Raw genomic sequence first — 25340 nt, 5'->3', positions numbered from 1 at the left:
CCACATGATAATACGCCCTTCAGCCTGGAAATCATTATAATAAAATTTTGTGGCAAAAACCCTCCACTGTTTCTGTGGTGGCATTTCTGCCATGTTTCAAATTAGAACTCCTATAAATTTTGAAATTGAACAAACAGGAAAATAGAAATCTCACCTGTCTGTATTCAGACCTAAAAAATGAATTTAAATAAGAGTCCAGGCCGGGTGCAGTGGCTCACGCCTGTAATCCCAGCACTTTGGGAGGCCAAGGCGGGAAGATCACGAGGTCAGGAAATCAAAACCATCCTGGCTAACATGGTGAAACCCCATCTCTACTAAAAATACAAAAAAAAATTAGCCGGGTGTGGTGGCAGGCGCCTGTAGTCCCAGCTACTCGGGAGGCTGAGGCAGGAAAATGGGGTGAACTCGGGAGGCAGAGCTTGCAGTGAGCTGAGATTGGGCCACTGCACTCCAGCCTGGGCAAAAGAGCGAGACTCCGTCTCAAAAACAAAAACAAACAAATAAATAAGATTCCAAATCAAACTTTCTAACTTGCTGAGGTTGATGCATTAACATCTGATTTCCAGTATGTAGCGATTTAACTAACCAAATCCATGTTAAAATAGAATCTATACTTTGATCATTCCTTTTTAAATGAAATCATGATTATTTTGACACAATTCTCTATACTGAGGTATCCATTTCCTCACTGGAGTTCTGATAGATGCTACAAATAAATAAAAGTTGAAAGAGTTTTTCCACAAATGATGAGGAGGCTAAGAATCCAGGAATGCAATTCACTAGAGTGGTAGCAGACCAAGCAGCAGAACTAAAGCTCAGAATAGATGAAGGAAGTTTCTATCAATAACTGCAATAATAAAGTGTAAAGTGGAGCATATTTATACTTCTGGACTGTTTATTCAGCAACCTTATACAGAAAGTCGTCTTTATCTTTTTTTAATTATTATTTATTTATTTAGAGACAGAGTCTCACTCTGTCACCGAGTCTGGAGTGCAGTGGCCTGACTTCAGCTCACTACAACCACCACCTTCTGGGTTCAAGCGATTCTCCTGCCTCAGCCTCCCTAGTAGCTGGGATTACAGGCGTCCACCACCACGCCTGGCTATTTTTTGTGTTTTCTTTTAGTGGAAACAGGGTTTCACCAAGTTGCCCAGGCTGGTCTCGAACGCCTGACCTCAAGTAATCTGCCTGCCTTGGCTTCCCAAAGTACTGGGATTACAGGCATGAGCCATTGCACCTGGCCATTCTTTATCTTTTTAAATGTCATAGTTGCCTAATTATAAATATTATGCAAATATCTACTTATTTGCCAAATGACAAATGCAAAATATCAAGTATCATCAAACTTTGGAAAATGCATAGATATCTCTAGGACAGTATTTTCAAATGATGCATAGAGGTAAATATGCATGCTTTTGTACTATGGGCAATGCTTCAAAAAATGGATCTTTAAATCAGAAAATTCCTCAAGGAGAAGTCTGGCCCCGGCTTTGAGAATCCCAAATGCTGTAGCGCGGGATAGGAGACCCATGTAGTGGTTTTAGTCCGTCTAATCCCATCAGACTGAACACCTCTAAGTATGTTTCTCACAGTGAAAACATCTGGTCTAACTGTCTTCTCTCTCTTAGGAATATATTATTAGAAAAGAAAAACATTTTTGGCCTACTGTAATCAGTCAAAGGATTAGATATAACTAGGCAACAGTTGTTGTCCAGCAAGCCTGTAATTGTAATGAAAGTTGATAATCCTTTCTTTTCCTTGCAAATCCTAATTTACAGATGTTAGAAATTTAATCAAAAAAAGGAAATTCAGAAAAAAATAGAGGCAACCTAACCTGTAATCTACTTTTCAATCCCTCATCAGTAATGCCAAAGTGAAAATAGATTATTGAACTAGGAAAGGATTTTGATAGGAAAAATTGCCTTTAAAGCATTTTATTTGATAACATTAATATCACAATTCTCATCAGCATATTGGATACCATCCTCCCTCCAAGGGCTTTAATCTCATTTGATGTCTGTCTTTTACACTTTAGTTTTCTGAAAGGCTTGTTTTTGTTTTAAGTAGTTTATCTATTCATCCATATATCTAAATATCTTCTAAAACTAGAGGGAAAAAGCCTTTACAAATACCTTACCAGAAAGCCCCCACAATAATGAAAGCAAATAGATATTATAAGAAAATGTTTATCTTTCATGTTTGAAACCAGGAACACTTCTTCCCTTTGAATTGATTTCAGCTCAGCATGATTTTTCATACGTTTTCTGAGTTTTCTCAGGGTTCTTTTGATAGTGAGTAAAGAGCATTGTTTTGTCCTTCAAAGTTGCAGAGTGATGTTAAAACAAGGAGTTTTGTTTTGAAAATCTTTATCTGGCATAATTATACATTCTGCCCAGTACTCTATTGATGGGAAGTAAACTGTTTCTCTCCTTCAGTTGTCGTGCTTAGGGTCTAAAGGCCAGATGGGTCCAGTAGCTAAAGCTACAAAAGAAGCTCTCCTAGGTCGTTGGTGGGAAATTCAATATTATTGCCTCCCTAATAGCAGCTGCTTCTGTTTGAACTCAGGGTTATGAAAGATGAACTACATTAAATGGTAAATCATTAAATATCAGCTGAGTAAAAGCACTGTGGTGTATTTCCCTGCTTAAATCACCAGCATCTGTCTTCTCACATGCAAAGAGTTGCTCTTAACAATCATGCAGTGAAACCCTGACAGAAGGGCCAAGACTGAAACCACACAAAAAACCTCAAATAGCATCTTTTGGGTTTTCAGTTGGCGAGTAAATGATCATCAGCAAATATTCCTCAGTGGGACTAAAGCTCAACATTGCATTTAACACAGCCATAAAATATTTAGGAATGCACAATCCCTTTAGAGCTTCATTTTTTTTCTCCTATTATGTGTTTATTCTTCTTCAGAAGAAAAACAACTGTTTAAATTATGTCCACCTAATACCTTAGATTTATTGCAAAGCCTACAATTTGCTAGGTTTGTTTTACTATTGATCCTCATCTTACTTATGGAGGATGTGAACATCATAACTAGAGATAAAGCTCATACTGATTCAAAACTAAAATTGCACAATAATGGATGCCTAATATAGTGTTTCAAGACCGTTACAAAAATTAGACCCTTTCATCGACTTGCATTAGGCAGCAGAATAATCTCAAGTGGCAATGATAGCCATAAAATCCCACTCCCTACATGGCTTAGATTTATAGTAGAATACTCATAACAGCAAGCAGTTACCATGAGACAGTGGTCTTTCTTTACCTTTATACTGCATGTGCTTGCAAGGTGCTTTGCTCCACTGTGGATCTGTCTTGCCCACGTGAGTATTTGAGCTATCATGACAGTGTCATATTAGATGCCACTATCATGGCAAGATACTGAAGGTAACCACACAACATCTCAACTACATATTCTTTTTGCCTCCCCAGAATATATAGCCCTGCAATAAAAAAGCAAATGGAAATCTAGAATTCACTTTTAGGTTTCCAATTAGTTGCCTCTTTTTGGCATACAACAGACTGCATTCGAAATTTGGGAAGAAAGCAGAGTTTAATTGCATAGATTATGTTCTACCAATCATTTTTATGGCATGCTTATTTAAAAAATGTATCCTGTCATGTCATTCCCACACTCATCTCAGCTGGGAACATACTACCTCTATACACCATTGAAAGAGGATCTATAAAATGTTCTTAATAGTTTTACTTACAGACTTATTTTATTCAACACTTGAAGAATTTTCTTTCAATTTATATTAAATGAAATCATAAAATTGTTTTATATATTAATCATAAAACATGAAAATTTCAGGAAAAACTGGTTTACTAACATCCTACTTATTACAAAGATACCTGAATCGTTCCAAAAAATATCCACATGTTTACATCTCTCAAACTTCTTTTTTTAATATAAATTATATTATTTTAAGAGGTATAAAGATGCATTTTATCATACAAACTATTTTTTTTTTTTTTTTTGAGATGGAGTCTCATTCTGTTGCCCAGGCTAGAATGCAATGGTGCGATCTCGGCTCACTGCAACCTCCACCTCCTGAATTCAAGCGATTCTCCTGCCTTAGCTTCCCAAGTAGCTGGGATTACAGGCACATGCCACCATGCCTGGCCAATTTTTGTATTTTCAGTAGAGACGGGGTTTCACCAAGTTAGCCAGGCTGGTCTCGAACTCCTGACCTCAAGTGATCCACCCGCCTCGGCCTCCCAAAGTGCTGGGATGACAGGCGTGGGCCACCACACCCAGCCAAATGTATTTTTTCATTGCTTTATTAATTAGTGCCTATATCCAGTATAACGTCACAGAAAACCTTATATGCATAAAGTCATACTATTGTTCAGGGAAGAAACAATTATACTCTTTTAAGAAATTATAAGAGTCTGGAAGACCATCTTATTGTTTGACTTTGGGCAAATTATCAGCTGTGCCACCATTTTCTCATCAATATACTGAAAATAATAATACCTATCTTACATATGTGTGAGAATCAAATCAAATCAAATAATACATACAAAGTACTTATCATAATGCCTGGAATATATTAAAGCTTTTAGAATAAGCAAAATATTTGTTTTTCACCCAAAACATATACAATGTATGTCAAATCTATGCTGTGTCATGTTTCATGTTTCCTACAGCCTCCACGCTGTTTCCTGCCCTTTTATGCATTTACTAAAAAGGCTCCTTTTGCAGCTTCTCATTCCATGTGCTTTATCCACTGGAAATCTTTCAGAGATCAACCATTGAGACCAACTTGCAAATATATTAACAGAAAACATATATAGCACGTGGTTACCTCTTTGGGGACATGAATAGACAAACAGAAGATGTCACTGTGTCATGTTTTAGAAGAAATATAAATCTTCATGAACTGCAGGAACACAGTTTTGCTAACATGAGAAAGGAAAGACAACAATTTTGACAAAATTAAACTTAACCCTATGGGATATGGTTATCCCCAGTTACCTGCTTTTAGGATTATATAGGACTGTACACATATTCAGGTCAAACTAAAGATAGCCAAATATCATTTAGTGGCATTAGAGGGTGAATGGAGCTGCAGGCAGGCATGCCCAGGACACTTTCTAGAACACAGATGCAGGACCTATACCTACTATTCAATGCTGTTTTGTCATTGTATTAAAATATACACATCGCGACAGCCCAGAATGTTCACTGGTTAAGTGAGGCCCTAAAACTTGAAAGGATCTGTGTAACTGAGAGGAAGAAAAATGAGTCAGTCATAGGGACTCTATAACTCAGATTCTGAATACTGAATAATAATCTAGCATAATTATTATACAATATTGTTCAGCGCATTGTTCGACATGGTTGTCAATCAGTTTACTCTTATTTTCTTATTTCTCTAATAATGTTATACACATATATATACTGTACAAATAATGAAGATAGAAGCTTCAGTGTTTCATGTTAAAATGTTAACTGAGATGTAAAAAGGAATCACGTAGTTAATCCTTGCACCACTAAGACGAATTTCATCACAGACAACATCATTCAACAAGCCATGTCATTACTGAAGCAAAGGTTAAATTGTTCTTTTTAAAAGATATAAAGCCAATCTTTAAAGAGCTTTACAAAAACGAAAGAACTGACCGATCTTGCTCACTCTCATCCTGAAGAAAAAGTGTTCAATCTACCAACATGTCAGGCTTTCTATATAGTTGGTTGTTCTTATCTATAATAGTGAAGAAGCTACAAATGACAATACATTTTAGCATTATATTGCACACTTCATTTCATAAGGACACTTCAATTTCTCTTCATTTCTGGAGGAAGATTAATTTTGACACTGAACATTCCAGGCCCAAGTTGCTTGAAAGGAGTCAGTGATACACCAGCGTTTATGGAAATCCCGAGCTCCAGTGTCAGAGAGCATCCCAAAAAGGATGATGCATCACTCTGCAACTGCCATCTGTTGAGTGTTTTCCCGACAGCTGTATCTGTTGACCATCACCAGTGCAGATAATCACAGGAGGCACGAAGGAAGTGCACAGCCGTCAGACACAGAGGAAAATTCCATGTTCGTCTGTGAAACAACATTGCTTTTAATTGCACCATAATGATTTTCTAACAGACACAATGGTATGTAGTGTAGTCTTAGAGCTGATTTAAAGCACACAATAAACCACAGTGCAGCTGAAAAGCCAATTGAGACTTCTTAGTGCCAGGAAGGTTTTTGTCTTACGTGAATACTGAAGAGCATTTCGCCAGCTACTCTGTCCGCAATCCACTTTTACCAAAAATAACTGCCTCTATCATTGTGCCTGGGCAGTTTTTAAAAGAAAATGAACATTTTTATTTCAAATATCAACAAGGTTAAGCCTTGGCTTTATTTTTAATCTTCATGATAGACAATCCTAAGATAAGACCACTTCATCAGGTGGGTGATGGTCCAAAGTCTCACTCTCCTGACTTTTTTTAAACCACTTAATGTTTTTATTCTTACCCTCCAGTGTAAAAGTCTGCCCAGTTACCTTCCGACTTGACCTCTTTCAAAACATTCTCTGACATAGTAGTTGCAACGGTATTGAGATGGTGGAATTGGCTGGTCAGACATTGAAATCCTTGGTTTCTTCATGGGAGCAATTAATAACAGTAGTAGCTACTATTATTTGAAGACCCGCTATGGAGCAGTCCTCTTCTCAGTAATTTGTAAGCTTCAACTTAAAAGATTCCAGTCAAAATGTCACCTTGTGTGAAAGTCTAATACTCTGTTTCTGGGAATTCAGCTGTCAGAATATGATGGATTCATCAGCAGAGGCTTTCTAAATCCCCTAGCTCCATTCCATTCTGGAGCATAAAAGAATGAGAGAGAGACAGAGAGAGAATAAAAGAAAGAAATTTCAAAAGATCTATACTTCCATCCTTTTCATTTATTTTAATCATTATTATTATAATAGTCAGTATATGTTGACCCTATCACATATATACACACAACACAATCACATACCCATGCATGTGTACACACACAGGCACTTATGTACTCTAAACTCTCATTTTCTTCATTTACTACCAGTTCTTACTTATTTGTGTACCATCTTGTAGTTAACTGTTACTACTACTCTGAAGTGTGGCAGCAAGAGCAGATATTAGAACCAATTAAAAAAAAAAATCTGTGCTAAGCATGCACTAGGTACACTTGGGCTTATACTCTACTTTTCAGGGGAAAAAATATGAACCAAAATGAACCCCACATGCCTATGCCTGGCCCATGGCAAATTTCATGGCTGACACTCCTATAACAAAAGACACAAATGTTTTTCTCCTACTAGTCTGAATTCAGAAAGCAAGGGACAAGGAAAAAATTTACCATCCATTCTCCACCAGGCACTACAGGCAGAGATCTGGGAGAACTGACCTTGGTTAAAAAATACAAATCCCTACTTTTTTGCCGGCTTTTGTCAATTGCTTCAAGATCTCAACTGTGGGCTCTAGAGCAGGTAGGGGGATCTGAGTCACTCAGAAATGAAGACAGAAAGACCCAAGGAAAACTGTGTATTTTTATGGACAAGTTTGATGAAAGGTAGACAGTCATGTAGAATTATGGATGGACAAAAGGGAGGTTTGACCTAATAATAAACTGGGCAGAACTTAGCAAAGGGGGTTTGCTTAGATTCTTCTCGGCCTCCAAGTATAGGGCAGGACACCTGTCATACGAGGGTCTTATGACCTATTTACAGGGGAGGCGGGTCAGACAACTTCCCTTTAACCACGTTTCAGGGGAGAAAAGACAGAGAAAGTTAGGCAGGTCCTTCTTGCTTCTATGGTTTTCTCAATTTCCTTCAGGTTAAAATATTCAGTAGATAGTGAACTCGAGTTGGAAGAGGTGAGTCCAGTCTCAAAATGGAGGTAAAACTGATGCCCAGTGGCCCCAAGCCCGATTCCAGCTGTGGCCATCACCACCGGGAGCAGAGGATCATGATCCAAAGGAACCAGAGTAGTTGAGAAAACTGTTTATTGGTGTTCTGAGCTTTGAAACGACAGATGACAGTTGAAGAGAACATTTGGAAAAATGGGCACACTCACACATTGTGTGGTAATGAGACACCCCCAAAGAAAACGTTCCAGGTGACTTGGTTTTGTGACTTACTTTTGTGTTGAAGAGGTGGATGCAGCAACATGTGCTCAACCACACAGGTTGGTGGGCATCTATTGGAACCAAAGAGAACTGTTTCTAGAGAGGAGTTGATAAAGCCTGGTGCCCATCTACCAGTGAAGAAAAATTTCCTCAGTGCTGTTAAAGAAGATATAGAAGAATATAATTTGAGAGACTACTTTGCAAAGTATGGCAACATTGAAACCTTAGAAGTTATGGAAGACAGACAGAGTGGAAAAAGGGAGGATTTGCTTTTGCGACTTTTGATGATCATGATACAGTTGATAACATTGTTATTCAGAAATACCACACTATTAATGGGCATAATTGTGAAGTGAAAAGGCCCTTTCTAAACAAGACATGCAGTCTGCTGGATCACAGAGAGATTGTGGAGGTGGATCTGGCAATTTTATGGGTTGCAGAGGAAACCTTGGATGTGGTGGAGGTAATTTTGGCCATGTGGCAACTGGTGGAAGAGGAGGCTATGCTGGTGGAGGTGGTGGCAGTGGAAATAGTTATGGAGGAGGTGATGGTGGATATAATGGATTTAGAGGCAATGGTGGCAACTATGGCAGTGGCCCTGGTTATAGTAGTAGAGGGGGCTATGGTGGTAGTGGACCAGGATATGGAAACCAAGGCGGTAGATGTGGTGGTGGTGGAGGATATGATGGTTGCAATGGAGGAAAGTTGGTGGTGGTAACTGTGGTGGTGGTGGGAACTATAATGATTTTGGAAATTATAGTGGACAACAGCAATCAAATTATGGAGCCATGTAAGGGGGCAGTTTTGGTGGAAGAAGCTCGGTCATCCCTATGATGCTGGTTATGGATCTGGTGATGGACATGGTGGATATAGGAGCAGAAGGTTCTAAAATCAGCAGAAAAGGGCTGCAGTTCTTAGCAGGAGAGAGAGAGAGGAGTTGTCAGGAAAGCTGGAGGTTACTTTGAGACAGTCATCCCAAATGCATTAAAGGAACTTTAAAAATCTGCCAAAGAGGGAACAATGATCCATAGTCAGAAAAGTTACTGCAGCTTAAACAGGAAACCTTCTAGTTCAGGACTGTCATAGCCATAGTTTGCAAAAAGTTCAGCTATTGATTAATGCAATGTAGTGTCAATTAGATGTATATTCCTGAGGTATTTTATCTGTGGTAGCTTTTTCTTCTTCTTCTTTTCATTTCATCAGGTATATTGCCCTGTAAATTGTGGTGGTGGTACCAGGAATAACAAATTAAGGAATTTTTAACTTTTCAATATTGTGTAGTTCAGTTTTTCTACATTTTGGTACAGAAACTTCAACGAAATGCAGTTTTGAAGGTGTTTCCTTGTGAGTTAACAAGATCATTGTTAATTACTATTTTGTATGAATTTTGCTAAAGTTAACTGTAAAGAAACACTTGCTGACTTGCAATTTAAGGGGAATCTATTCTCCCCATTTCCAAACCATGACATGAATGGGTGCTGACATGTGGACAGAATAGATACTTGTGTGTTTGCAATGCGGGTTTTAGATAAATAGGATTGGGTATTTAAATAAGCATTTGTGAATTTAATAGCATTGATTACCTTCAAATAAAAAAAAATCTCAAAATTAAAAACAAAGAAAACCTCAGTATGCCAAGATGCTATATTTTAGGGTATCATGTTGTAGGTGCAAAAGGAACTTTCCTTCCACGCACTGAAGTTTCAAGAATTTGAGCCTATAAGACAAACTGACAATAGACAGATCAACAGGATTGAAAAGGTGTACACATTTATTAACATGCAAACGCATGGGAGTCATAGCAAGTATGAAATTCAAACAAGGGCCAGATGGTTGAAGCTTAAAGGCCCGCATTCATAAGAGAGAGGGAATTGGGGGATGCAGGCAATTTTAGAGGAAGAGTGAAGGATTTTTAGGGGAGATGAATGGACCTGAGGAACAGACAATAGCCTGAGGCAAAGTTTGTCTGGAGTCTGGGAGAGTGGTATCAACTCTAGTCTTTTCTGCAAGTTATTCTGCTCTGATGAGATTATAAGGAGGGGGCCCAAGACAACTGCGTTTCTTCTGGTAGAACTTCCCTTGGTCAAATGAGGGAACTTCACATAAAGCACCTCTCCGTGCTCCAGGATAGGGAAAGGGGAGAGAGAGGGAGAGTGGGAGAAGATCAGAGAGACCTTGTTTCTGAGGCTGCTTCTTTATTTCAAGGTGCTCAGCATATCAAAGTACCATATTTTAAGGTAGTGTTTTCTGAGCTACCACAATGTTCTGAGCCCCGATGCCTAGAAGTAGTATTTTTTCAGGAAGAAGTCTGAACCACCTATTCACATTCCCATATGGCATAAGAAATTTGAAATTCTCACTTTTGAAACCTACTATCTATATTTGTGAACTATCCATGAGGCATTTCAAAAGCAGCTTTTTTTTTTTTACAACGACCCACTCTTGTTGGTAGTAAGGTTTGTTTGTGAACTTGACTTCCTAGTTTTCCCACTTCCTGGTTAATAATTATGAGAGATAACAGTTCATTGTGCAGTTACCTAGAGGCTACTGTTACCTTTTTTTTAAACTTAAATATCCAATAGATACTTGTACTCTAAGAGTAGGTGAACATTCTCATACACGATTCACGCAGTGTAAAAAGTGCCACAGGCTAAAAAGCAATGCCTAATCTCTAATTAGCTAATTTGAAGGGGGGAGGAGGAGGGTCTATATTCCTGAACAGCCTGCCTGTGTTTTAAGAATATTTCTTATTCCTAAATCAGGCAGGCATGATTCAGCCCACTAGCCATTGGTTGCCTGTCCTAAGAAACATGAGTCTCCTGATATTTGAAATTGGTTGCAGTAAAGAATGCTCAAACCAAATGCCTGCTTCCTTCAGTTCTGCCCTGAAGGAATGCTGCTAGGGGCTCTTCAATCTCTTTCTTAAAACAATGGTTTCCATACACCAAACAGTGCAGGCTCTGTGGACATTTTCTCTTGTCCACAATAAAAGAAGAAAAATAAGCAGTCTGAAATGATACACATATATAAATGGAACAAATCTGTAGTGAGAGCCTCCCATATGCCAGGCACCATTTTGGGTAATGGAGGAAAGGAGGTGAACAAAAGATGGGAAGCCCATGACCTCATGAGCTTTATATTGTTGTTTTTTTGTTTTGTTGTTGTTGTTGTTTTGAGATGGTGTTTCGCTCTTGTTGCCCAGGCTGGAGTGCAAAGGCATGATCTCGGCTCACCGCAACCTCCGCCTCCTGGGTTCAAGGGATTCTCCTGCCTCAGCCTCCCGAGTAGCTGGGATTACAGGCATGCACCACCATGCCTGGCTAATTTTGTATTTTTAGTAGAGACGGGGTTTTTCCATGTTGGTCAGGCTGGTCTCGAACTCCTGACCTCAGGTGATCCGCCCACCTGGGCCTCCCAAAGTGCTGGGATTACAGGCGTGAGCCACCACACCTGGCCATGAGCTCTATATTGTAATGGGGGAAATAGACAAAAGCAAAGAAATGATGGATAGCAATGTAGTAGCAAGTGCCTGATGAAAAATAAAGCAAGGTTAAAGAATGGAGAGAAATGGAGGTGCAGAAGGGGAAGGCTTGTCCACATGGCGTCTGTAAAGAGGAGGTTTCAACAGGGCTAAAGAAGCCCTGCCTTTTCTGGTTAGATTTGAGTGGAGAGCTTTGCCAATGCCCCAGGGGATCTGTTTCCAGTTAGAGGATGGGATTGGCCCGGTGCTAAGGCAATAAGGTGAAAAGGGGCTTGGTGTGTTTCAGGAACCCGCTATTCTGAAGGCCTTTGTGGCATGTTGGTGTAAAAGTTGCCAGGTCTTCATTTTTGAAAAGGCTGTCTTGTATTCTGAGATGATGTCTTTCCTCTCTCCCCCACTGATGTTAACATGTCCTTTCTTTTAAGAAATGATGTAAGATTTCAAGTTAGTTGTTGTTGTTGATGTTTTTAATAGCCTAACTTGGCAATATAAAATGTTGGCAGCAGTCTGCTGTTCTCTTCTTTTTTTCCCAAACTGATTCATGAAATACAAAACTCTGCTAAGCGCTGGCTTAAGACGTGCAGAAAGTGCCAATCCTCCCTCTGTGTCCATGGAAAACTCCATCTTAATGCACTCCCAAGTATTTATTTGATTTGTTTTACTAATTTTGGTAGTTACTTATTTTCCAAGTTTGTCTTGAAAGTGAAAGAAGCACTGTGTTCCCCAAAGTCACATTCTATAGTTTGGCTTATTTTATTTTATTTTAACATAAAAAAGGAGTAGTAAAATTTATCCCTGATTCTTTAATAAAACAGCATGTCAGCAGAACAGGTACGGGAAATGGGGCCCTCCAAAGTTCTTTTATAGTCTGACATCAGAATTAAACTGAGATGCTGAGAACATCTGGGGCTCTCTCTGTTCTCCGTCTCCTCTTAAGATTTCCAAGGGATATCCGTGTTTGCTTTGTGTTTGTGTTTTGGAGGTAGGGTGGGGAGTTGGGAGCTGCTTTTTTTTTTTTTCTTTAAGAGAAAAGGAGAAAACCAGATATTTTCAAGGGAATTGACTACTAGTGGCCGGTATAACAAAGAAACCCCACTAAGCCTAACCACAACCTGACAGGATGAAAAGTGATTCCAGAGCTGCCACTCACCACAAATCCCCACGAACCATGCCAGGAAACAAGCTGAAAGAAGTAGAGAGGCTGCCGCTGAAGGGCCACAAACGTGGCCCCTAGAGAATCTTCTGGTCCCATTCAAATTCAAAGTGGTAGCGTGGAGGAGGGGTGGAAACTGAAGACAGAGAATTAGCAGCCCTGTGATCACTTTCAGGGTTATGATGGAACTGATTTAAAATGCAAAACCACATTCCGCTGTAAACACAGAGACAAACTGGAAGCAGAGAGGAAATAGAATTTTATTTGGTGATTTTCAATTTTAGGATTGAAATGGGGATGGGAAGAACTATGCTATTTATTTTTCCAGAACTCAAATTGCCTGTTCTTTTTTGTAGGATAAGTGAATGTGGACTGATAGATTACTTCTTTGGGCTTCAATGCTAATAAGGCATACTTCCCACAGAATCTGACAGAAAGGATGAATACCTTGCCCTGCTAATGGTTAATTTGTAGTGGCATGTGTATTTCTTGAATGTTCATGAAGTTTTCTAATTCATCACCACACAATTGGGCTTTTTACCTCTCTTTAAACAGAATGAAATGCCGGGAGGGCAAGAAGTTCAGGGGTGTTATATTATCCCTCAGCCCCTGTATTTACTACCCAAAAGTTATTGCTAATTTTTGTCTACCTGGGGAACAAAATTGTTCTTCAACAAATAATTTAGTCCTGACCACACTTTAAAATGTTTATTGCCGTTGAATCTGTCACAGATTACATCAAGCCACAGAGATGCTAATCTATCTCATGTATTTGAAATTCCTCTGGGAAACATGTATTTGGGCTTACTGCTGAGTGAACATGACTGTTAGGATTATGGAGACCATACGCAGTGAAGAAAGGCAGCATCGCTTTTCTGACTGGAGAGTAAACAATAGGGCGATTGTCGGCTTACACATGGGGCCAACAGCCCTACTGCTGAAGAGCTGGATGTAAAATCCTTGATCAGCAAGCCGTCTTGATGTTTTCTTCTTGGAGTTGGATGTTGTCAAGGATTCAGATGAGCCACCCCAGTGTGTATGCAGGAAACAAAACAGGATATTCTTGTTTAAGGACTGTTTTCTGTAATTATGTTGATTTTTTTATGCAACACTTGAACTTTTAAAAACTCAAGGATGCATAAGAAGTACTCCAGAGGAGAATAAATGATTGGGATTTTGTCGTAAGTGAAATGTTATCATGCGTTCTTAACAAAATTAACTTGTTTGTATTTGTGATTGGGTCTATGAATTAAGTATACTGAGACCACGGCTGTTTCATCTTCCTGCCCCCCGCCTTGGCGCCGCTCCCCTCCCCAGCCCGTTTTCAGACAGGAGGTCAAGTTGTCGTTGGAACATCATATTTCCTGCTTGGAAAAGGCACTGGATTGTATAATCGTCTGACAGGAAAGTTTCAAGAGTACCAGGAGCTTCCCTTGGAAGGCTTGGGGTGGCGTGGGGAATGTGCAGCATCTATAAACGTCTTTCCTTTGTACTATCATGGGCCTTTCTATGGTTGTGTATACAGAGTTTCAACGTGGAAAGAGCTAAACTGAACTGTAAATACCCTAAGGAAAAAATGTCTGTGGAAATATGTACCTTGGGCTTGCCTGGTACCCTGTAGTTACGTGTCCTTCCTTGCTAAGGAAGGAACATCTGGCTGAACAACTTACTGCTTAATGCTATCAGGCTACAGACATCTGGTCACTCCTTTCCCATCTCAATATAAATTATCTGCCTTAGACAAGCGATGTAACATATTTGTATGCCAAGAAATTTGATTTTGTGACAATTATTTGCTCTTAATTTAAGAGAATTACTTTGTACTCTTTTTCTTTTATTTAATCAAAATGCCATGCGATTTCCTATTTCACTTGAATAATTCTCAGAATTTTACAACACAATGAAAGGATTATAGATTAGTGCAGGTCAATCTCCTCCATGTCCTCCTTATTTTTCTTAAGATTCCAATCCACAAAAGGTCATAGGCAACATAATACTTCTGGGCCAAGGACACCACAAGGTCCCTTTGAGAAAGCGATTATATTCCAATAGAAGTGTGCCCTGAGTTTTAACCACTGTGATTCAATGAAGAACATAAAATGTGAACTAGTCAGCAACTGCCAAGTTTAGTCAGGAGCACCCTGTGAAAGCTGATCTCACTCTAGGGGTTTAAAATGGTGCTCGCAGGACAGCCTGTCTGGGTTGAATTCAGATTCTACCCTTCGGCAAGGAAATTATTTAACCCTTCTTTCCCTTGGTTTTCTCATTTGTCAAAGGAAAATTATAATTGTTCCAATTATTCTTTGCTGCATAATAAAACACCCTGAAATTTAATGGCTTGAAAGAATTACGTCTTATTATCTCTCACTTTTCCGTGGATTGACTGGACTCTGTTGGGTTGTCCTCACTCAGGGTTCATAATTCCGGAGCAGTCAGATAGCAGCAGGAACTGAAGTCATGTAAAGGCTTCAGGGGACTGGCCCTACAATATGATTCATTCACATGCTGGTTGTAGGCTAGAAGCTGTGTTGGGACTCTGTTGACACCTGGCCTCTCCATGTTGCCTGAGCTTTCCCACAGCGTGGAAGCCTTAGTCTGACTTTTTAATGGAATCTCAGGGTTCCAAGAGAACAAGGCAATGTTGCCAGTTCATTTAAAGGCTAAGCTAGGACCTAATATGCTATCTCTTCCACCCCATTCTATGCATCAAGCAAGTCAATAAGTCCAGCTCAGATTCAAAGGGAGAGGAATTAGACTCCACATCTCAATCTCAATTAGAGGAGTAGTAAATAATTTGATACCATCCCTGATCTACCACAAATACAGTATTAACCACATAGAGTTTTGTGAGAATTAAGCAAATTAATCTTTGTAACGTACTTAGACCAATGTGTCACACATGTAATGTATTTTCAATGAAAGTTACTTATTATTTTCTGGGTACTTATTCTATTTTATTTTTCTTCACTGCATTTATCACCATCCAACTTTGCTTGTTTTTTATATGTCTATCAGTATGTGTTTATTGTCTCTCTCTCCTACCCAAATGTAAACTTCATTACCGTAGGAACTGCTTTTCTAGGGCCTAGAATTCTGAGTGTCTGGTACTTGATGTGGGTACCATAAATATATGTTGAATTAATGAGTGAACTAGTGAATAAGTGAATGAACCCAGTGAATACAAAACTGTAGGAAACAAACATCTTGGATGTCTGGTTGTAGAAATTGGGAGTGAGGGAGGATTACAAGCAGAGACATTGACATTATGATTTATTTAAATATATTAAAAATTAGGATGAGTATCGTCTCTCATATGAAGCAGTTTTAATGGCAGCTGTCTGGGGAAGCACAAAATATATGACCAGGTCTACCTTGCAACCCAAATTGGGAAGCTGCAGGTGGTCATTCACAGGCCTTCAAATCTGACAAGGCTGGGCTTAAGTCCCTGCTCCACTGTCTGCTTGCTGTGTGACATGAAAAGTTTTTTAACTTCTCTGAGTTGTAAAATCTGTGAAATCAGACAACAAGGCACACGGCAAGGGACTCCTGTGAGAATTAAATACAGATGACAAAGGGTTTCAACAAAAGTACTGGACACAATTAATAAAAATGTACCAGTCCCCAAAAGTATTAACAATAGGTAAACTGTACGGACATGAATTTTATTTTACTTATACTCTATATTAAGTTAGACAGCTTTACAGTTTTTGTTTTTCAAAAACTCCACTTATGTTTCCAAACACGTTAAAAAATATTAAAATGATATTACATTTACTTCTTACTAACTCAACTTTCAATCTGTGAGTATAATGACCCATAAACTGACCTTTCTGCTTCACCAGTAACTGACAAAAGAACTGGAACTGAATATTCACTACGTTTTAACAACCATGTTAAAAATAAATGTTTACATTTATCAAGAGAAATTGTGACATCAGAGGAAATAAACATCACGTCCAAAGAACAACTTCCCAGAATTCAAGGGGAATTCCCCCACCTCCAATCTCTTTGTGAGGATGTCCAAATGTAAATTACTTAATCAACCAGATGGTGATTGTCGAGAGTTCAATGAATTCAAAACACTTGGAACTTTGAGAAATTTTAAAAGGGAAACCACTTTTTGTTTTTTAGAGTGCTTAGTATTTTTAAATAAACTTATAGGCCAAGATGAACTAATAAATATAACAATCCATTTTTCAAAACATTGGGAATATATATACTTAATTCAAGATGGTTAATTTATAGGTAGACACACATATTTATATAAATTCATAGTGGATACATTGAACAGAAATTTTGTCTGTTTCCTTGCTTTGCAAAAACTGTTGAATAATATTTCTTACACTGAAACATTTCTCTGGAACCCGGGAAAGATGGAAGCTAGAAAAAAGGATGATGAATAAAAAATCATACATCTTCAGACAGGATGCAGTGGCTCATGCCTGCAATCCCAGCACTTTGGCAGTCTGAGGCAGGCGGATCACCTGAGGTCAGGAGTTCGAGACCAGCCTGACCAACATGGAGAAACCCCATCTCTACTAAAAACACAAAATTAGCCAGGCGTGGTGGTGGATGCCTGTAATCCCAGCTACTCAGGAGGCTGAGGCAGGAGAATCACTTGAATCCGGGAGGCAGAGGTTGCCGTGAGCCGAGATCATGCCATTGCACTTCAACCTGGACAATAAGAGTGAAACTCCGTCTCAAAAAAAATAAAAAAGAATCATACATCTTCAAAAGGAAAGTATTCAGCACTAAAGTTGCATATTGCTGTCAGGTAGACAGTACAACATGTATTCAATTCTCCAATCAGCAAAACATCAAAGAAGCATAGGGCAGGCACAGCTCAGTCCTCCAAAGTGAAGGAGAGTGTACTTGCCGAAGACATCACGGTAGAGCATGGTAAAATTTGTTCTAGAGGGGACTTACAAATATAGGACTCACTGACGGGTTTGATACCAGATAGGTAGCAACACTCAAATTACATCTATTTAACATACCTGACAAAAGGTGGTTAGTAAATATTAGGTTTCCTCCCTTCTTTCATTTGAACTATTTTTTTTCTCGCTTTTTCGTCCATTACCATAATGTCTGGCCTCTGTGACTAAGCATATAGCCATGAGTGCTGGGATCACTTTATGGCTCTTTGTTCCCAAGTAAACAAGCCTAGTCTGGTTATGTATTAATCAATGGAAGGTGATAGCCTGCATGAAGAACCAATATGGGGAAAGCAGAGGCCCAGATGAAATCAATATAAAATAAATTTATCTGAGCCTTTCCATCCTTCCACTTCTAGTTCCTTTATGATCCATGATACATTTTAGGAAGATCAATATGCCAGGGACTGGTCTGCTCAGTGAACCTCACTTATGTGAAAAGGAGAAACTCTTGTTGTCCCCTATCAGGACCTGATTGGATCCAATTATATAGGGCTTCATCTCTTAATCAGATACAGTATTGGCATTCATGCCATAGCTATTTTTCCTATACAGAAGTGCTGACAAATGTGATTTGGAGTTTTCCTTTTTTCTTTCCACACCTTACCCCTTTCAGAGAATGTCTGTAATTCCACTCCTTACAATAGTAAATCCAGACGGCAAGAATTCTCAACAAAATGTGTTCATAAACATTTACCTTTTTCTTTCATATTTGTAGTAATGATAACTAATGCCTACAGTTTGGATTATAATTTGTTCAGTTTATCCAACCAAGACAAAAGTCTTTTAGGGGAATTTCACTATCCAGTCTATTATGTAACGTTATGAACAAAATCGCTGTTGCTGCCTCACTTAAAAAGATTCATCATGAAGGTTAAGAACACATGAGACGGGTGTCTGCAGTCTCCTAGAATCACAAATGTACAAACAAGAGAACTAATTTTTCTCTACTGTTTTTACAAAAAAAGGAAAACTTTTTTTCACACTAGGCAAACGGCAACTGGTTTAGTCTCATAAATTTACATGTCCTAAGCGGTGTCCGTATTCAGGCAGATTCGATTAACAGGCCTTGTGTTATCATCCCAGGAAAAAAAAGAAAAATAGATCCAAAGTCATCTGGTTAATTGGAGGAGGTGGGGAAATGAAGTTGCTTCCATTAAGTTCTTTTGGAGCAGTTGCAAGATCCACAAAATCTGTTTTTAGCTCAGTCATTCATCCTGTTGGATGTGTGATGTGTTTTCAATTTAATGATAATTGCCCTTTCCATTTCTTTGATAATTGCCCTCTCTATTATCATTTATGGAGATTCAAATTATAAATCAAGACAAGACAGCCAGAAAAATATTATGATTGTCCCTTCTGAGGCCACAGTAAAACTCAAGTAACATTGCCAAAGTCTGAGAGCTTAAGCTGTTTTCATTTGCATGTTTCTGAACATTTTATTTTAGGGTCCAGTGGTTTTCCTAAAGAGGAGGTTGCATGACAATAATAAAACTGAATGACAATGTGTACAGAGAATATAAATTTAGCTTTGATTCAAGTTTTAAACTTGTGTTTGAAATCAGAAACTTGTACTCCCAACTGTCTGAAAGCAAAGGTGAGGAGTCAGCCACAAATGCCTACTATTAGTCACCCGTGTCCCCACAGAGGCCACTATATAGCGTTGCCTCCCAGGAGTTACCGTCTCTCTTTATTCTCAGCCTGTTTGGGGGGGAAAAAAAAAAGCTGTATCCATTCCTTCTCACTGAATATGCCCCGTGATCAACACAATGAAATGTGTAGAAAGACATGAGTGAGCTTTGATGTAAGATTCCTGGAACCATCTCCCAAAACAAAACAGTATAATAAAAATGCACCCACCAAAAATGGCTCTTTGAGATGGTAACAATGGAGTTCTGGCTCCAGCTTATACCTGCTCAGGAGATCCCATTATTAACTTTTCAGGAATTTGGCAAGCTGTTTGTTCCCCCAGAGAACCACTATTAATAAATAAATAGCATAAATTTGGAATTAAATAATTAAACTTAAAACAAAGGTAATACATACACACATTCATCACTTCCTAATCATTCTAGCACATTGTATTATTTTCCGTGTTGCTGAGGGTGTTTTTATCTATTATATCAACATGTTTGAAATACCACATAATGGTACAATATAGACTATCTCTTCCTGAGTCTGCATTCTGTGACTTCATATTAGCACCCAATATGGTGAATATCAGTAAATAATGCTAAATATAGTATTTAAACCACCATATCAGAAAATGCTACAAATCAGTGCTTTTTTTCCCAGAGAGCTGATCTGTAAACATTTTGCAGCCCAGCCCTGGACGGTAACATGGTTTTGTGAAGAAAGGAGTTTGTAGCAGGGATGACCTGGGTTTCCTTTCGGCTCAATTAGTAGCTATATGAACTTGGGCAGTTTAAACTCTCTGCGGCTTAATTTGTCATTTTCCTGCTTAATACACTTCAATATATTTCTATTACTCTTAGGATAAAGTCCAAAATCCTTAGGGTGTGTTTTCCCTTATCATTGCCCCAGATTTCTTTAAACTCCTTGAATCCCCCAAGTTCCATCTGCCTAAGGGCCCTCAAATCTGGAGTGCTCTTCTTTTTCCTCTTTGTCTTGCTAACTTCTACCCATTATTTAGGTCTCTGTTTAAATGTCAGTTTCTCAAGGTAGACTTTGCGATAGAAACTCCCTTTACCTCCCATAAAACTCCCAGAGAACCTTTTGTACTTGTCAAACTGTAACAAAATTATTTTGCACATAGTTGTTTGCTTAATATCAAAACCCCCTCTTTCATCCATGTTTCTCATGTGTTGTCACTGCCAAGTTTAACTCTGTGCCCACGGACAACCGCTTTGCAATCCTAACCACTAACTTTCATCTGTAGGGTTTCAATCTTATTAAGAGCAAACTCTCATTTTCAAAGTCACTCATTCTACCCAAGAGGTATTACAGCATGGTTGGTAAGTATGGGAACTCTGAGGCAGAGCACTGTAGGTTTGAATCCTGACTCCACCACTTCTGAGCTGTGTGACCTTAGCAACCTTTCTATCCCTCTTATTCCTAATTTAGGAAGTAGAGTTAATAACAAAACCTACTGACGCAGGATTTTCTCAGCCCCTTCACTGGACTCGCGTCAGGGGTGGTCCCTCTATTAGGCACGCCAGGGTCAATCCCTTGCAGGAGGGAGCACGTGGGCAAGTGAGTGCAGGATCTGTCTGGCCACTCCCGGTGCCGACACAGAGGAAAACTCTGTGCGGGGCCCATGGCCAGGCCAGGTGTGTCGCCTTGAGGGGAATGCAGCAGCACCCATGTCAGGGTGCTCACAACTCTGAAGTCCCAGAGGAGGTTTTACAGTGCTCCTTTAGTTGTGCTGTTCACAGACGGTGGTGTGTTAGCAGCTCAGTTGGTCGCTTGCCCCATCATGTGAGGTGGCTGCTCTCTGCCACCGACGGCAAAGGGCTGGCGTGACAGCCTTTCTTGGTACCCGCACTCAGTGGGTCCCGAGCTATTGTCCAGGGTCCAAGAAGAATGAGGTCACATAAACAGTTGAAGGATGGGGAAGGTAGAGAATTTTGTTGAGAAATGAAAATGGCTCTTAAAGGCTGTCTCTTCCCGAAAGTCAGGCTGTCTCCTCCTCTACCAACTGAGTCTGTGGTCTTTAAAGGCACAGGATGGGAAGTGCATGCTAATTGGGTTTGCCAGTATGCAAAAAAGGCTAAAGCGAAGACACCACTCAAAGCTGGGCACGACAGTGTAGAAAACCAATTAGGAAAGGGTAGGTATATGTAAAATAGGTGAAGGGCGAGGATCAACCAGAGGAAAGCAAGCCAAACAGGAAGACAAGTTCTTAACACAGTCTGATGATTTAACTTGTAGCTTGGCTTTCAGGCTTTAAACTGTCTTCAGCTTGAAGGTGGGGTTTCACTGGGTACCCACCCCTAGCTGCCTAAGCATGTGGCTGCCTCCTGTAGCTATCACTACTTCATATTGTGAAAATTAAGTAAATTAGCCTCTGTGAAGTGCTCTGTGCAGGATGATTGCGTAGGAATCAGTACTTAACTGTTGGACATTATTCCTACTCGCCTTAACTCTGGTTGAGCTTTCTCCTAATTATGCCATTTCTCAGAATTCCCACCTGTATGAGACTCTCAGGCTTCCTTACCTTTGGTGAATTTAGACAATCCCGCAGATTTTAACTACCCCATCCGTTGGAAGCATGCCAAAATTTCTAGCTCTAGTTTCTCCCCTAATTTATAATCCTACAGTTCCAGCTACTTACTGCCATCTCCAAGAGACTTCTTGACACATCAAACACAATGCACCACACCTAAATTCATTACCCCATCAAACTAGTTCTTTCTTTTGACATCCGTATCTCTGTTAATAGCAACCCAATTTCTTCTGTGAGGCTCCAAGTTTCTAATTTATCTATGTCTCTTCCTTCTCCCTTACTGCACGTCTCAGCAATTGCCAATTCCTATTGATTGTCTCTGAAATACCTCTTGCATCTTTTTCTTCCTTCTAATTCCCACTGCTACTGCCTAGCCTAGGTTCTCATTAATCTCTTTCTTGTCTGGACTGTAACAACAGCCTACTATCTTCCTCACAGCTTTAGACTAAGCTTAAACATAACAAGAAGCATTCTTCTAGAGTTAGACATTCATAACACATGTTTCTCTCTCCCCCTCTCTCAATCCCTGTTTTGCGTGATGTTTTATTTGTGTCTTCCCTCCATGACATCAGAGACTTTTACCAACTAGTTCACCTCTGTAGCCTCAGCACCTAATAGTGCTACTTAGTACTAGTTACTAGTAAATTTAGTACTATTATTAAATATTATTATAGTATGAACATGGCATATTATTAATGTGGCATATTGCTACTGAAAATAGTACTGTTAAATTTTAAATATTGATAAAATTAGCTGGGCGCGGTGGCTCACGCTTGTAATCCCAGCACTTTGGGAGGCCGAGGCGGGTGGATCACGAGGTCAAGAGATCGAGACCACGGTGAAACCCCGTCTCTACTAAAAATACAAAAAATTAGCCGGGCGTGGTGGCGGGCGCCTGTAGTCCCAGCTACTGGGAGAGGCTGAGGCAGGAGAATGGCGTGAACCCGGGAGGCGGGGCTTGCAGTGAGCCGAGATCGCGCCACTACACCCACCCGGGAGGGAAGACAAAAAACCCTCCCTCCCCAAAAAAAAAAAAAAAAAAATTGATAAAGTTATTTGTTAGGTTAATTGTTGAGTAAATCTGTTTTCGCCCTTGTTTTGGTCTACAGTGCATACACTTCATTTACTCAAATTGGATTTCTGGTTAATTTACTCCCTGCTCAAACATCATCGGTGTTCCTAATCGATTACCTAATGTCTAATATCCACATCCCAGAATACAAGGCCTCAATTAAGAGTACAGACTTACTTCTATGAAACCTCTAGCCCACACTGAATATTCCGTTTTTGTTTGTTTGTTTGTTTGTTTTTGGGTTTTTTTGTTTGTTTTTGAGACGGAGTCTCGCATTGTCACCCAGGCTGGAGTGCAATGTCGCAATCTTGGCTCACTGCAACCTCCGCCTCCCAGGTTCAAGTGATTCTCCTGCCTCAGCCCTCAGCCTCCAGAGTAGCTGGGATTACAGGCATGTGCCACCACGCCCAGCTAATTTTCTTGTATTTTTAGTAGAGACGGGGTTTCACTATGTTGGCCAGGCTGGTCTCAAACTCCTGACCTCATGATCCGCCCGCCTTGGCCTCCCAAAGTGCTGGGATTATAGGTGTGAGCCACCACTCCCAACCTAGAATATTCAATTTTTTTGAGACAGGGTCTCACTGTGCTGCCCAGGCTGGCGTGTGGTGGTGTGATCATAACTCACTGCAGGACCTCCTGGGCTCAAGTGATCTTCTCACCTCAGCCTCCAGTAACTGAGACTGCAGATGCACACTACCATGCCTGGTTAATTTTTACATTTTTTATAGAGACGGAGTCTCACTATGTTCCCCAGGCTAGTCTCTAACTCCTGGGCTCAAGCAATCCTCCCTCCTCAACTTCCCAAAGTGCCAGAATTATTCAATATGGTATTCATTGAACCTTACATTATGTATCTAAGCTATCTAGAAAATATTGAAAATTCCTTGAATGCTTCATTTTCAAATATAAAGTCCTTTTAAAAAAGAAGTCTGGCTATCAGTTGGAAAGCTATTACCACAACTTCAAAAATCAACCATTACTCAATTACCTTTGTTTCCTTAAAACGGACACAGTTAGATAGCCAATGTTAATTCTTCCTACAAAGATGAGCTTTTTTATTACAAATGAAAATATCCCTCTTTCACAAAATTACACAATAAAATGTTCACCATTTATTTGAAATGTTAATATTACGTCTATTACCTAATCATGAAATAAAGAAATTGGCAAGAAAACGACTGAAGGGCTACTTTATTTTTTGAGTGTTTTCAACCATAGCCTTAGATTTTATCCCCACCTGTAAATGTACTTAATTAACCAAGAGCGGTGTGAAGCCTAAATGGGTCTATCTAGGAAATTTTCCTTTGTTACCTGTCATAGAACCTTTACAGTTATGTTGGACCCTCACAACGTTTTAACATGGTACTCGGGAGCAAAATTCAGTATTAGTCAGATTTGCTTTGAACTGCATCCAAGGACTGTCATTTTGATGCTGATTTGCCAAGAATAAGGACCTATCCATGAGCCCTCAGGAGAGGAGCACAGGAAGGTCACATTGTAGAAGAAAATAGGTCCATTTCCCATCTACCATTTTAAGGCCAGCTTTCACAGCCGCACTCACAAATCTGATAGATAGCAAAAGCTATCCCTTGCATTCACAAGGTAGTTTTTTTACCCTGTTTCAATTCATGTCAAACTTACAGTGTGCTGACAAACTAAAAATTATTGGTCTCCAAAAACCTACTCTGTTGCTCTCACACTAGTAATTTAAACATGTAACCAAGTGTAAGAAATGCATATTCTTACAAACTCTTTAAATTCAAGAAACAACTAATAACTAATCTATACTCTAAAATGTATAAATGGTTAGCCCATCTGGGAATTCTGCTGTTTAAAAGTTTACTGGATGGTGGTCAGGCGTGGTGGCTCACCTCTGTAATCCCAGCACTTTGGGAGGCCAAGGTGGGTGGATCACCTGAAGTCAAGGGTTCGAGATCAGCCTAGTCAATATGATGAAACCCCATCTCTACTAAAAATACAAAAAATTAGCAAGTCATGATGGCAGGCACCTGTAATCCCAGCTAATCAGGAGGCTGAGGCAGGAGAATCACTTGAACCCTTGAACACAGGAGGCAGAGGTTGCAGTGAGCCAAGATCACGCCATTACAATCCAGCCTGGGTGACGAGTGAAACTCCATCTCAAAAAAAAAAAAAAGTTCACTGAATGATATTTTTCATAGGTAGTCATATCTTGATTGACCTTATTCCTATTTTAAGTCAGAGACAGTGCCTGATTTTCTATTGCTGGTTTGAGACCCACTTGATAGAAATCCAGCCACCTACACACTACTTAGTTAGGAATGCATTTTAAGCATTCAGAACCTATATACAATATTTTGACTTTTGGAAAGTAAAATGAGCAGGAGTGTAGTAATTAGTCAACATGCCAG

At 39.6% G+C, this 25340-nt stretch overlaps 1 protein-coding gene and 1 pseudogene across 3 annotated transcripts in view; both read left to right on the top strand.

Annotated features, from left to right (window-relative positions):
• Positions 1 to 9013, top strand: part of LOC116467981 (heterogeneous nuclear ribonucleoprotein A3-like) — a 152007-nt pseudogene extending 142994 nt beyond the window's left edge.
• ADGRL2 (adhesion G protein-coupled receptor L2) overlaps positions 1 to 25340 on the top strand; it is a 696353-nt gene that overhangs the window by 113994 nt on the left and 557019 nt on the right. The window lies entirely within an intron of this gene.

This window comes from Hylobates moloch, unplaced genomic scaffold (assembly GCF_009828535.3).
Source record: "Hylobates moloch isolate HMO894 unplaced genomic scaffold, HMol_V3 SCAFFOLD_5, whole genome shotgun sequence".
Taxonomy (NCBI): domain Eukaryota; kingdom Metazoa; phylum Chordata; class Mammalia; order Primates; family Hylobatidae; genus Hylobates; species Hylobates moloch.
The sequence above is the reverse complement of the archived record's forward strand: the minus strand, read 5'-3'. Positions and strand labels throughout refer to the sequence as shown.